The sequence below is a fragment of the Lactuca serriola genome, chromosome 1 (genome assembly GCF_051521515.1).
Source record: "Lactuca serriola cultivar US96UC23 chromosome 1, Lser_US96UC23_V15, whole genome shotgun sequence".
NCBI lineage: Eukaryota > Viridiplantae > Streptophyta > Magnoliopsida > Asterales > Asteraceae > Lactuca > Lactuca serriola.
Window position 1 is genome coordinate 5,055,785 of NC_136408.1, and position 13,778 is coordinate 5,069,562.

At 36.8% G+C, this 13,778-nt stretch overlaps 1 pseudogene across 1 annotated transcript; it reads right to left on the reverse strand.

Moving 5' to 3' along the window:
• Window positions 1–1,405: 1,405 nt before the first annotated feature.
• Window positions 1,406–4,858, reverse strand: LOC145087182 (uncharacterized; annotated as a pseudogene). The gene is made up of 2 exons (XR_013700748.1): window positions 1,931–4,858; window positions 1,406–1,850 (listed from the first exon to the last, which is right to left on the reverse strand). The product of XR_013700748.1 is annotated as an uncharacterized LOC145087182 (transcript).
• Window positions 4,859–13,778: the final 8,920 nt, after the last annotated feature.

Sequence of the window (13,778 nt, forward strand, 5' to 3'; positions counted from 1 at the left end):
AAGGTTGAAAATTGATGTCTTTATATATTTTTAGATATTTTTTTGTAGAAGATAAACTCTAAAATAAGAGTTGAAAAAAATGATTATATTAATCCTTAAAAAGTTAGTGATCCTATTTGAACTCAACTCTCTCTCTCTCTCTCCCTCTCTCTCTCTCTCTCTCTCTCTATATATATATATATATATATATATATATATATATATATATATATATATATATATATTTCAATATGTAAAGAAATTAATAAATGATGAATTTATATATATATATATATATATATATATATATATATATATATATATATATATATATATTGATATCATATATGCTCTAAAACTACATTTGAGTTTCTGCATATATGCACATTTTTATAACATTTTTAATATATATATATATATATATATATATATATATATATATATATATATATATATATGTATGCGTGTCGTCTTTGTTATGACAGTGACTTCCTTGACACGCATTACATGTCGTAAGCACGCGTGTTAAATGCGCGTCGTAAGGTTACGACATGCAAATGCATGTCGTCTTCCTTTATGACAGGGTCTTCCTTGACACGCATTTGCGTGTCATCTGTGGCTTTTATGACACGCAATGTGTGTCATTAAAGGCTGTTTTTGTAGTTGTGCCGTTTCCATTTGTTGTTTTATATTCTAAATTGTCACCAAGAACCAATTGTGGGTTTATAGCCAAATGTTTCTTGAATACTAGAATAATGTACAAATCGTTTTTTTAGGAAATTGATGACATAAATTTTTGCATAAACAAAATCGGAAATTGTGTGAATGAAATTATAAGCATGAAGTTCATATTTGTTTTTAAATGAAAATCTATTTCTTTGAATGGTTTGAAATTTGTTATTATTTTCCCAGTTATTGTAATTGGCTAATAGTTTTAGTTGACGATTTTTTTGCATCACACAATAAAATTATGTAGTGTGTTTATATATTTATGTCATTAGAGTTATTTTGATGACATAATAATAACTAATGAAGGGTCGGTTTGTTTCCGTGTATTAAATAATCCTAATCAAAACAGTGTTTAGAATTACTAAAAAAAGCTACATTCAATGCAACCTTTTTTGGGACCTAAATATGTTTTATCGAATAGGTTGCCTCATCTAATGATCAGATTAGGCTTAGGCAACTCTTCCTGAAATCCTAGTGCAACCATTTCCAGAAAGGTTGCTGGCTAAAATCGTGGTATGTGTGGTGCCTCTATAAGCCAGTTTGTAGAAGCGATATACAAATCCAATCACCTAGCTCAAATTCGCAATGAGTGCCTCCCAGTATTCTTGACCTGTAATATGTGAGATTATAGCAAATTTTTTCAAGAGTTAACTTGCACAATGAGTGACATTGTTTCAATATTTTTGGGCTCCGAGCATATGAAATGTCCCTTTTTATTTACTATTATGTAGTAGCTCACAATACATGAAAACATCAGGAGAGTTCTAAGAATCCCTAAGATATCCATAGATATGAACTACATAATTTGATAGCCACAATTACACATCTTATGTCTTTAATAATCTACACATCAGCACCACAAAATTTTGAAATCTCTTGGGAAACAAAATACATTGTCGGCCTCACTTCTGGATTATTATGCAAACATCTGATTGCCAAAGGTATGATGGCGGTCAACACCTTCTTTATATCTGTCGAGGGAACTGGAAGACGTTGATCCAGTAAATCTTCTAACTTCCTCGTCTCATCTGAGAGAGAGGTAATAATATCACCTGGATGCTCTCCTTTGATCACTTCTAGTGCTAATACCCCAAAACTAAATACATCACACTTTTCAGTTACCTTTCTTGTATAAGCAAATTCTGAAAAAAAAAATGAAAAAAATAATAATAATGAATCATTCTCAATAATATGTTTAGAAAGAGAAGGACAAATTTATAACCTGGTAAAAGGTATCCATATGTTACAGCAAGAGCAGTCTCATTGTCCGTATTTGGGTCTAAAATCTTGGACGTGCCAAAATCTGACACACAAGCTTCACCCTCAAAGTCAAGTAGAATATTTTTGCTTGATATGTCTCGATGAACTATAGGGGGTGAGCAGTCATGATGCATATATGATAAAGCATGAGCAACGCCTTTGATTATATTCACTCTCTTGTCCCAGCCCAAAGTTTTAGCAGCTTCTTTTTTCAACTTTTCAAGTAAACTCCCTCCCTGCATGTACTCGTACACCAAAAAAGAGTGTTTTGAATTTGAACAACACCCATATAGCTTCACAATATTCCGATGCTTTATTTGAGTCAGTGTTTTCACCTCCTGTAAAAAACTATTACGATCAATGATCTCATTTGATGTCAACTTTGCTTTGTACACCTTCCCGCATCTCCCTTCTCCAATACAAAATGCTTCATTGAATTCCTCTGTCACATTTATGATTTCATCATATGTATCCTTTCCATTAAAGCTTGATAGTGAAAAGAAATCATCAGATTCGTGCTCCTCTACCAGTTGTGGGGTTGATGACAACATCTTCCTTCCGCGAAAGAAGATGACAATTCCAATGCACATGCTAAGAAGTAAAAGAATTCCAAGAATAAGTGCAAGCTTCTGGCCTTTGTTCGTATTATGCTTTTGCCCTATAAAATGATTGTAGCATTGTGGTAACCCGGTAATGTTACCACATAAACCTTTATTCCCTCGTAAACTATCTATTGAAGCAGTCAAAAAGCCATTGCTGTTGGGAATGGGACCTTCAAAGTCATTGTAAGATACATCAATGCTGGACAAAACACGCATTGCTTCCATGGACTTTGGAATATTTCCAGAGAGTTTATTATGAGAAAGGTTCAGCTTCATCAGATCAGTCAAACTTGCAATTTGTGATGGAATTTTTGAAGTTAGTAAATTGTGACTGAGATCAAGAATTGACAACCGAGACAATTGACCTAATTGAATTGGAATTTCACGAGTAAATTTGTTGTTTCCCAACTTCAACTCAATGAGCTTGGAACAATTCCCCAAAGTATAAGGGATGGGCCCTTCCAAATTATTCATAGATAGGTCCAAGAAATCGATTGCTGTAAGTGACCCTAATTCTAGGGGTAGTGCACCGGAAAGTTTGTTATGGCTTAAAATCAGACTCTCTAGACGATTCATCCTCTCAAATTCCTTTGGGATCTCCCCAACCAATTGATTAAACGAAAGATGAAGCCTTTGTATTTGAGTAGCATTACCAAGAGATGGAGGTATGCTACCACTGATGGCATTTCCATCAAGACGTATTGAGGTTAAATTTTTGCACTTACTCCAGTTGTCAGAAAGTTCACCGTAAATCTTGTTGTCATTGAGACTAATGAATAAAAGGCTAGGATAGACACCAAATATTTGAGATATATTTCCAGTGAGCTGGTTTCCGTCTAACCGTACTCTAACTAAACTTGAACAGTTATACAAACTCTTGGGCAATGAGCCTGTCAGTTTGTTTAGACGTACAAGCAACATCGTTAATCTTCCTCCATTACATATGGTATCTGGTAAAGAACCCGAGAAATGATTTCTGGAAAGTTCTAGTTCAACTAACTTGAGATTTCCCAACTCTTGAGGAAGATGTTCAGAAAATTTGTTTTTGCTAAGATACAATACCTGTAAATGTAGTAGGTTACCAATTGACTTTGGAACGGAACCATTGAGCTGATTCTTAGATACATCAAGAGTGACAAGCAATACCAAGTTTCCTAACTCTTCAGGAATGGGACCAGAAAGTTTGTTGGTGGGGAGACTAAGAATGGTAAGAGATCGAAGACGACCTAAAGAATTCGGGATCGAACCTGTAAGATAATTCTTACCTGCTTCGAGATTGACAAGGGATACCATGTTTCCTAACTCTTCAGGAATGGGACCAGAAAGGTTGTTGGTGTGGAGACTCAGAACCATAAGAGATCGAAGACGACCTAAAGAATTTGGGATCGAACCTGTTAGATGATTTTGGTAAAGGTTTATCTGTTGAAGCGAACTCAATCTACCTATTTCAGCAGGAATGGGACCCTGTATCTGGTTCGTAAACAGATTCAATTTAGTCAGCTTGCCCAGACTTGCAAGAGAGTTTGGAATAGTCCCTGTTAGAAAATTCATTTGCAATTGCAGCTCAATCAAATTTGAGAGGTTTCCTAATTCATAAGGGATGGAACCAAACAATTTATTGCCATTGAGAAATAGATAACTGAGGTTGGTCAAGTTCCCTAGACAGTGAGGAATGCTACCACTGACAATACTGTTCTCCAAACCAAACCGAGTTAGATACTTCAATTGGCATATCTCATGTGGGATTGAACCATATATCTGATTCCGAGACAAGCTAAGTGACTCAAGATATGCCAACAACCCAAATTCTGGGGGAATGATGCTGGAAAAATTATTATAATTTAAATTAAGATAAACAAGATTTGACACGTTAGCGATTCCAGCTGGGATGGTCCCAAAAAGATTGTTTACACTTAGATCGAAAAGAGTAAGGTTGGGGAAGGATGAAAACGTGAAGCTATATTTAGTGTACCTATTAAGCTCGACGATGAGAGGTTCAGTGCCCTTACGCTTCCATCAGAATTACAAGAAACTCCATACCAAGTGCACCAAAACATAGTTGGCATCCTTTGAGGCAAAGAACGGTTTTGACGGTCGGGAAGAGGAGATATCCATGAAGATAACACAGGGTTATTATTTCCTTGTTGAAGGTTAGCCTTCCATTTAAGAAGAGCAATGAATTCATATGAAGAACCAAAAGAAACGATTGGCGAAAGGGAAATGGTAGCAAGCATGAAAATAAATATTTGGACGACAAAAGTCCTCTCCACTGGAAAAGGATTCATTTCGTGTTTATGATTTGTACGACGAAATAGTTACTATTTATATAGTTCCCTGTCGGAGGAAGTATACAAGAAAAAATAAATCCTATCAAATAAATAAAAATAATTTTGTTATTTTTCAACTTCTCATCAAATTTAACACTTGTTATTTTATGATATTTTTTAAATAAATAATATTTACGTGTCAGTTTCTGAGATTTTTCAATTTTTAAAATTAAAAAGCTATATAATACTTTTAGTTTTATATGTTAAATATTAAATATAATAAATATGATATTAATTGCAATTATTGTGTTTCTTTATTCCATATTTCAAAATTTTATTTGAAAAAATACTTATTATTTAAATTTTAATATTTAAATTTTTAATCAATTCATATAGCATAGAGATCTTACACCTAGTGATTAATTAAGTGGTAAAGACTAAGAAGAGGATATAATCAAAGAAATTAAAAAATGGAAAATTTTATATTTTCAGTAAAAGCTTTTACTTTATTTTTTCTTTAATATATATATATATATATATATATATATATATATATATATATATATATATATATATATATATATATATATATAAAATCAAGTTCAACATCGAACTCTATTTTAGGGAGTGAACCAACAAACAAAGAATCGATAGTTTTTTTCGAAGAATTTCTTTCTTTTCTGGAAATTAAAGGAATGAACCAAAAAGCTAATTATTAAATCACTGTTTGATTACAGAGATTGAAAAATTATTGATTTGAAGTACAATTTAAAATAAAAAAATAATAATAATCTTATTGTAACAACTCAAAAACTTAGGTAAAAATTTTCATTTAATACTTAGAAATCACATTCATGTTTGTTATCTAAAATTCCCTTACATAACATATGGTTCAAAAGATCCGAGTATTCAAAACAACTAGTACGGAAGACTGGAGAGTGCACGCTGCGCCATCAAGCTGGACCCTTGCCCTTAGAGCCAGAAGTACCTGAAACGCCCAACAAAACTGTAAGCACACACTTAGTGATTTTCCTAAAATACACAAATTACATAACCATATAATGCCATGCACATATACACATAAAATTGTCATGGAATCCCTCCATGGTCTTCAACCGAGATGTAATGGGCTACCCTCATGGTCTTATACCAAAGTGCCATGGCCTCCCCCTCATGGTCTTATCAGGTGCCATGGGCTCCCCCATGGTCTTCATGTAAATCAATACACATCAAATAACTAACCATTGCATGGTCATTTATAGAGATTTCACATCAAGTAATAGGTCAACATTAGTGCCTTCGACCCATTGGTATAGTGAGAAGACTCACCTCAGTCTGCTGAACACAAAAGCTGCTCGACTACTAGCCTAAAATCTCACATTAAACAAATATACAAAAACCCCTAATTAGAATTGATTCACAACTTAGAAAAAGGCCCAACATCTTAATTTAAGGCCCACCATCAAAGCCCAAATGTATAACGTAAAATAATGGGCCGAAGATCAAGGTCCAAACTACAATGGGCCACATGGCCCAATAAGACCAAACATGACATCAATGCCCTAACAAGAAGAAAAGTCCAATAACTCTGAATGGGACCAGGCCCAAAGTTGAATAGGGCCCAATAAGCTTGCAAGCCTAACGAAGCCCAACTCTCCTATGGTGCGTACAACAATCTTACCACATCAGTATGCTTAGTGTACTCGACCCTTTAGCTTTATGTGCTGCGTACATGTAACACTCCAAATCAGGTATTACCCTTGTAACTCTTATATGTAAATTAATTGGAAAAAATGGTCCCTTTTGTACGTTGGGCGTACCTAAGAGTACGCTTAGCGTACTAAGGAGGAAGGATCACGAAGGAGCCTTGCGTACATAGGGCGTACCTATGGGCATGCTGAGTGTACGCAACAGAAGGCTAAAACCCAAATTCTCGGAATTGACACCTATTTAAACTCCCTAAAGCCTCTTGGACCAAAACCTATCAGCCTCTATAGCCTCATTTCGTCTATCTACACCTGGGATATTGATATGTGCATATTTATACACATATTTATACAACATATATTAATATTTTAATTACTTTTATACCCTTATCAGAACAAAAGATACTTAATTTGCTAGGAATCGTGTTGTAGGGACTAAAAGACATGTTTGGAGCGAAAAGGAAGCTGGAAGTTGAAAGTTTGGATCAAAGCCCTAAAATGAAGAAAAATATGCCCAACACGTCGTGGTGATCTGACCACGACGTGGAAACTTGAAGAATCCCGATCAGCTTAGAAGACTTGGAGAATACGACATAAACACGATGACCACCGCGTGGTGGATCTACCACGACGTGGTGCTCTGATTTCGGGAAAAGTATAAATAGATCACTCAAACCCCCAAATTGGAACTTTTAGCTATGGAGAATTTGACACCTTTGAAGGCTAAAATACTTATTCTAAGGCTTGAAAGCAAGAATTTCATTCATAACCTTGGAAGGAGGAGCATTAAGGCAATTAAACTCTATACTTTTGATTTTTCATTAGATTTTGCCATGTCAAATACTTTGAATTTCATTTTGTGGTTTTGTTTGCTGAAATCATGAGATAAATACTCACGACTTTCGTTTAGCCCAACATGAATTAAGTATCTGCGGTTGATTTATGGTTTGGATTTGGATATTTGGTTATTTGTTGATATAGCTTATTAAAGGACCTCAAGTACTTTTGATAACTATTTTCTCTACTTATTGCTAAATTTGATCAAGTTAGTATGACCATCTCTCTTAGTTAAATTTGAATCTTATGATCTTGTGATTTGCAAAATTGTTGGACTAGAGTTTTGACAAAACCTACGGTTAAGTAGAAAAGTGGGTAAAAGAGTATAGGAGCTAATATATGACGACAACTCATATATTAAATTAAATCAATAAACTAAATTGGTCAATTAGTTATAAGTCTAATCATTTGAACCAAACACTAGTAAAATTGTAAGTTTGTCCACATGATCACTAAATAAATAAACTAGTTTGCTAAAGGATTAAGTTAGTGAATACTAACTTGGTCATATTAGGAATCAGTAACTAAAGAAACTAAATCCATTGCACTTCCATAAATCAACCATAATAACAAATAAATCCAAAGCTAAACGGAAGTCTCTTACTCACCCTTTGAGTTTAGTGTTAGCTTAATTAAGTGAATTTTTAGTTAGTTTGATAATTTAAGTATCAAGTCTTGCAAAACTAGGGAAACTAAACCTTTTTTTTAAATTTAAATAGTAATTAGTTAATAGTAGAATAAAGTTAGTTAAAACACCGTTCCTTGTGTTCGACACTCATTCTTACCATTGCTATACTATTACACGATTAGGCACACTGCCTAGTGTGTTTAATAGTCTAGCGAAGGAAATAGCTTTTATAAATTAAAACTTGGATAAAAAGATTGTAACATCCCAAATTTCGAGACCAAAAATTTCATTTTTGAATTAATAATTTATAAAACATTTTACCATAACATTGTCTATAAAGCAACACTACCATGACATCAAAAGTAATGAAAATCAGAGTACAATCCTAGAAACCCAATGCAGAAACCATGTGTGTGTGTACATCGCCGGCTCCTTGCCCTTCGACGAAGAGGTACCTGAAACCAAAACCAAAACTGTAAGCACAAAGCTTAGTGAGTTCCCCCTATCATAGCACATACACTATCATATCATCTATATTTATCAACCGGTAACTGCCATCGGTATCTTTCAACTGGTATCTGTCATTGGTATCTTTCAACCGGTAACGGCCATAGGTATCTTTCAACCGGTACCTGCCATCGGTATCTCTCAACCGGTAACCGGGGACTATTTCACCCCTATTGCTATCATACAATATCAAGATATAATCTTACAGTCAGGCATATCTTGGTTACTGATCTACCCTTTGATCCTAATGACTGATGTCAGGGAAAAACTATTCCCTACTACTACCACTAACATACACACTGCATATCATACATGTATATCTAATGACCATATCACATAAACATACCAAGATAATTATCACAGAGACAATTATCCACCAAATACTCCTGATGGTGGGCCGACATTATGGCCTTAGACCCACCCCTACTAGAAGGTAACTCACCTCAATGTCGTGCAGTGTCTGAACTATCTTCGACGTACAAGTCGACTACCTAAGACGCCTTGATCCCTACATGATAATACTTCAAAGCTATTCATTTGAGTATGGAATCCTAACTAGGGTCATACCAATCTAGTCAAAGTCAAAATTGGTCAAAGTCAACTTCCAGTTGACCTGACTTGCCGTGTTGGTCTACCACTTGTCGAGTCCATACCCCTCAACTCGATGAAAATCCCCATCTCCACTCGTCGAGTCTAGCAAGAACTAGACGGGTTCCTCTTTGATCTTACACTCAGGGCCAACTTCATCTGACTCACCGAGTTCACCTTGAACTCGTCGAGTCCACCTCCCTCTTATGAACACGTCCAGTCTATGACTCGTCGAGTTGTATGAATAAATCGTCTAGTCCTTAGGAGATTCCCTTCGACTCGTCGAGCCTGCTCTAAGCACTCGCCGAGTCCCATGACTCCCAGGCCCTCTAATGAGATTCAACAACTAAGGGACCTTCCTTGCTCTCATCTGGTCCTTCGACAGAAGGATTTGATGATTATTACGCTCCGACACGTCGTGTCCCAAGAATGACTCTTCGAGTTCACTCTTGACCATCACCATACAGTCGATCTAAAGGGGTCTTAACACACCAAAACCATAGATCTGGCCTCCTAATGCCCATTTTACACATAAAGTCCCGAACATGATGCACATGCAAGGGGTTTTTGGCTCAAAAAGCCATAAGAAGCAACCTATAAGAGGCATGGGGCTCTCATGGCCATAAAGTTGGCACCTTCATGCCATGAGACCCCTCCTAAGGCCCAGATCTGAAGTCAAACCCCATTCAATCCCTTCATAATTTGAAAATGGCTTAGAAAGCCCCCAATATCCCAACTCCAAAGATGAATAATCACATAGAAGACCAAGACAAGAGATTTTTACCTTGAATGGACTGGAAATGGAACAAATATCCTGGATCTTTAAGCCCTAACTTGCACTCCCAAGCTCCTTTCCTTTTCTTAAGCTTCACAACCCACAAAAATACACCAAAAATGGCCTTAGAGAACACAAACAAGGCTAGGGTTTCGATATACTGTCTTATGGGAGTGATAGGGACGAAGGAGGCTGGGATAAGTTTTTTAAATAGGGTGCAAACCCTCGGATTTAGGGTTTCACCAAAACAGTACCTACTCGCCGAATCAGGCTCCCGACTCGTCGAGTAGGCCACTTAAACTCTCTCGCGGTCACGACTCTACTCGAAGTCTGCTGCCTGGTCCTAAAAAAGCTCGGGGCAGTGCTCCCTCATTTCGTCCTCTGACTCCCAGGTCCATTCCGAACCCTTTCGGTGCTGCCACTGAACCTTTACCAACTCCACTCTTTTGTTCCTCAGATCCTTCGACTTCCTGTCAACGATTGCCACTGGTAGCTTGATGTAGTTCAGGCTGTCATCGACTTGAATATCCTCTAAAGGCACCACCGCTGAATCGTCCACTAGACACTTCCGCAACTGGGAGACATGAAAAATGCTATGAATATGACTGACTTCGGCTGGCAGATCCAGCTTATATGTCACCTTTCCCACCCGGGCTATAACCCTACAGGGCCCAATATACCTGGGGCCCAGCTTGCCCCGCTTCCTAAATCGAATGATGCCCTTCCAAGGCGACACCTTCAGGAGCACCATATCCCCGATGTGGAACTCCAGGTCCGATCGACGCTTTTCAACATAACTTTTCTGTCGACTCTGAGTAGTCTGAAGCCTACTCCGAACCTGTTGGATCCTCTCCGTAGTCTTGAGTACCACATCTGTACTCCCCATGACCCTATGACCCACCTGTCACACCCCAAAACCAAGAACGGCGGAAACGTTCTGGGGCGGAGGACGTCATGTACAGTATCACAACAATAAAAAGTAGTAAACAAGCAACAACATCATCCATTGCATTAATAATATAATTTTAATACAAGTGTGTTCTGACAAATTATGATAAACACTAAAGTATAAAACAAAAAGAAAGATGAGTCTTGAACGAGCACCATCTTCTCTGAACCTTGCATCGGTACCTGTCTATGATTGACCTAAGGATACAAGTTATTTTGAAAAAGAGTATCAGCTTTAAAGCTGGTGAGATCATAAGTATTTTAGTGTCTTAATTTGTATGTATATGAACTGTAAGTATTGAAAATGTATATGAATTGTAAGTATTGAAAATGTATATGAATTGTAAGTATGAAAATGTTTTGTATGATCCTAGGAAGCCCTATGTTTCCTACTAATATTATCCTTCTACCAAGGCATCTAGTGTCTGTGTGTGTAGCTCTTGTAAGAGTGTGTATTTTCCCAAGTCTGACTATCATTAACCAAAAATATAGTTTCTACATTACCGTGCGTCGTGTGAATGTTCACGAAGTGAATGTAATGGGAAAATGAAATAGTACTATGGTGTAGTGTCGAACTACAACCGTACCAATTACCTTAAGTCTAGGGTAATTCTTCTAAGTACTATAATATTTGTAATAAATAACTACTTCTGTACTCCTATTGCCTTATTTGAGGTTTAAGGTATAATGTGATGGCTAGATCCCAGGCTAGACGCTCCCCTATCAAAGGGATTTTGGTACCTTTACACTCCCATGCATATTTGCACGCCGTGAACATCCACATTACTATGATCATGTATACCCGATATACCTATCACAATGCGTTGCGATTCATCGGTATAGTTAGATCCTGAACTTGTTATGTACTATAGCACCTAGTGACGTCTGTCCTATTATCGTATATGTAAGCGTACTCATGTAAGCGTAATCATGTAAACATATCTATGTAATAGTATAGTAATGTACTGTAATGTTCTACGTGTGCTAGCTGTAATGTGTGTTCTCTCTCTATCTAGCATGTATAGTAATGTACTGTGTGTACTAGCTGTAATGTATGTTCTCTCTATCTAGAAAGTATTGACTCATGAATGAACTGACTCATTGTATGATATCGCGTTCTAGTAATAGTTCTAGTATCTTCCTAAAGTACCCATATGGTAGCTTACTAGTAATATAACTGGTACGTATGAACATGGAAGTATACCCTTGCTACCCAAGGGCATTGGATGAACTGGAAGAACCTTTATGACTATATATGTATACAGGATATATAACTAATATTTAAACGACCTTCGGACGGGTAACCGATATCCCACCAGTCTACATCTCAAGCGCGAAAAGGAAATAGGGTGGATAGCCTTCCTAAGTCTTTTAAACATTTCTTATATAACTATACATATATAGGCATGCAATTGATAATATAAAAGCATAAAATAAGTTTTGTAAAACCTTTCAACATAATTATTATCTAAGAAAAGATCAACTTGATGTCAATCTATAAAACGGTTTAAAAGCATGGGTTTGATAAAACAGTTAAAGTATAAATAAATATTTGTTTGAAACACAATTGTAAATGAGTTTGAAATGGAACATACAGAGTAAAATGTACAGTTTAATAAGGAGGTTTAAACATATAAAGTATTTATGAAAATCATTTGAAGGAAACTGTTTGGTAAAACGGCTAATGAGTAGCCAATCATTTGAATGCTGCTTATCAATCACATGTGATTGATATAATAACTAGCATGATTCTACTTGTATCCCCCCATGAAACATTTAAAAATAGTCAAAACATTGATTAAGGGGTATGAACTCACCTGTTGTGGGTGATACAGATGAACTGAAGAGGTAGGACTGCTAGGTGTCAAGTGAAGTCCTGAACACACTCTATGATCCTAGTTAACATATAATATCACATATATGTAACAAATTAGTCTATAAACAACTAATAAACAAGTCAAGACACCCTAGGACATGCTAAACACCTTTATCGAGTGTTATTAGCCTCTAGGATTGCATCTAAGTGTTTGTAGGGAAGCTATTGTGTGTAGGGCTCAAGGAAAACTCCACCATGAAGTTCACGGCCCTAATGACACTATCAAATGAGTTCACGGTCGTAAACTCATGAGTTTACGGCCGTAAGCTCATACTTAGGTGACCATTTGATGTTTGATGCACTATAAGGCCCTAAGAAGCAATTCTACTTAATGGCTTGGTCTATGGAAGAGTTTAGGGCATTATATAACTCCTTTTAGGAGTTTACGGCCATGGGACCAAATCCCATGGAGATTACGGTCGTAATATCCCTTGGATGGGTGTTTTTGGTGTTTTCAAGTCCCTAATTTAACTAGGAACTAAACTAGGCTAGTGTACATGGCTTTAGAAGATGTTATAGCACCTTTTGGCCCTATTGTTTGGAGTTCATGGCCCTGGAACTTCTTGGGCCGTGAACACCTTACTCTTGGTGTTCTAATGGTGTTTTCTAGTCCTAAACACATTATGGTACATGTCTAAACTAGTCTTTTGGCTTAAGGACGGCTTTTAGGGTGTTTTGGCACCTTAAAATGGAGTTCACGGCCCAAGAACATCCTTGGCCGTGAACTCACTTCTAGCCTTTGTTTCTTAATGATTTTGTGGTCTACACATGTCATGGTAGTTTCTAGGTTGAGTTCCTGTAACACCTAGGATTTTGAAAGCCAAGAAAGTAAAGGAAACCCTAAATTTAAGAGGGACTCGACGAGTCAAAGGAAGGACTCGGCGAGTCGGAGCGGGATCCGGGTCGATAAGAAAGTGACCAACTCGACGAGTCGGCCAAGTGGACTCGGCGAGTCTGGTCTGTGCGAGGAAAACCCTAAATCTGGGGCTTGGAACCTATTTAAACGTCTCAATCTTCTTCCTAGGGCTCCTTTACAGCCTCTCACACCCAGAACGCCGCACCTTAAGCCCCCATTG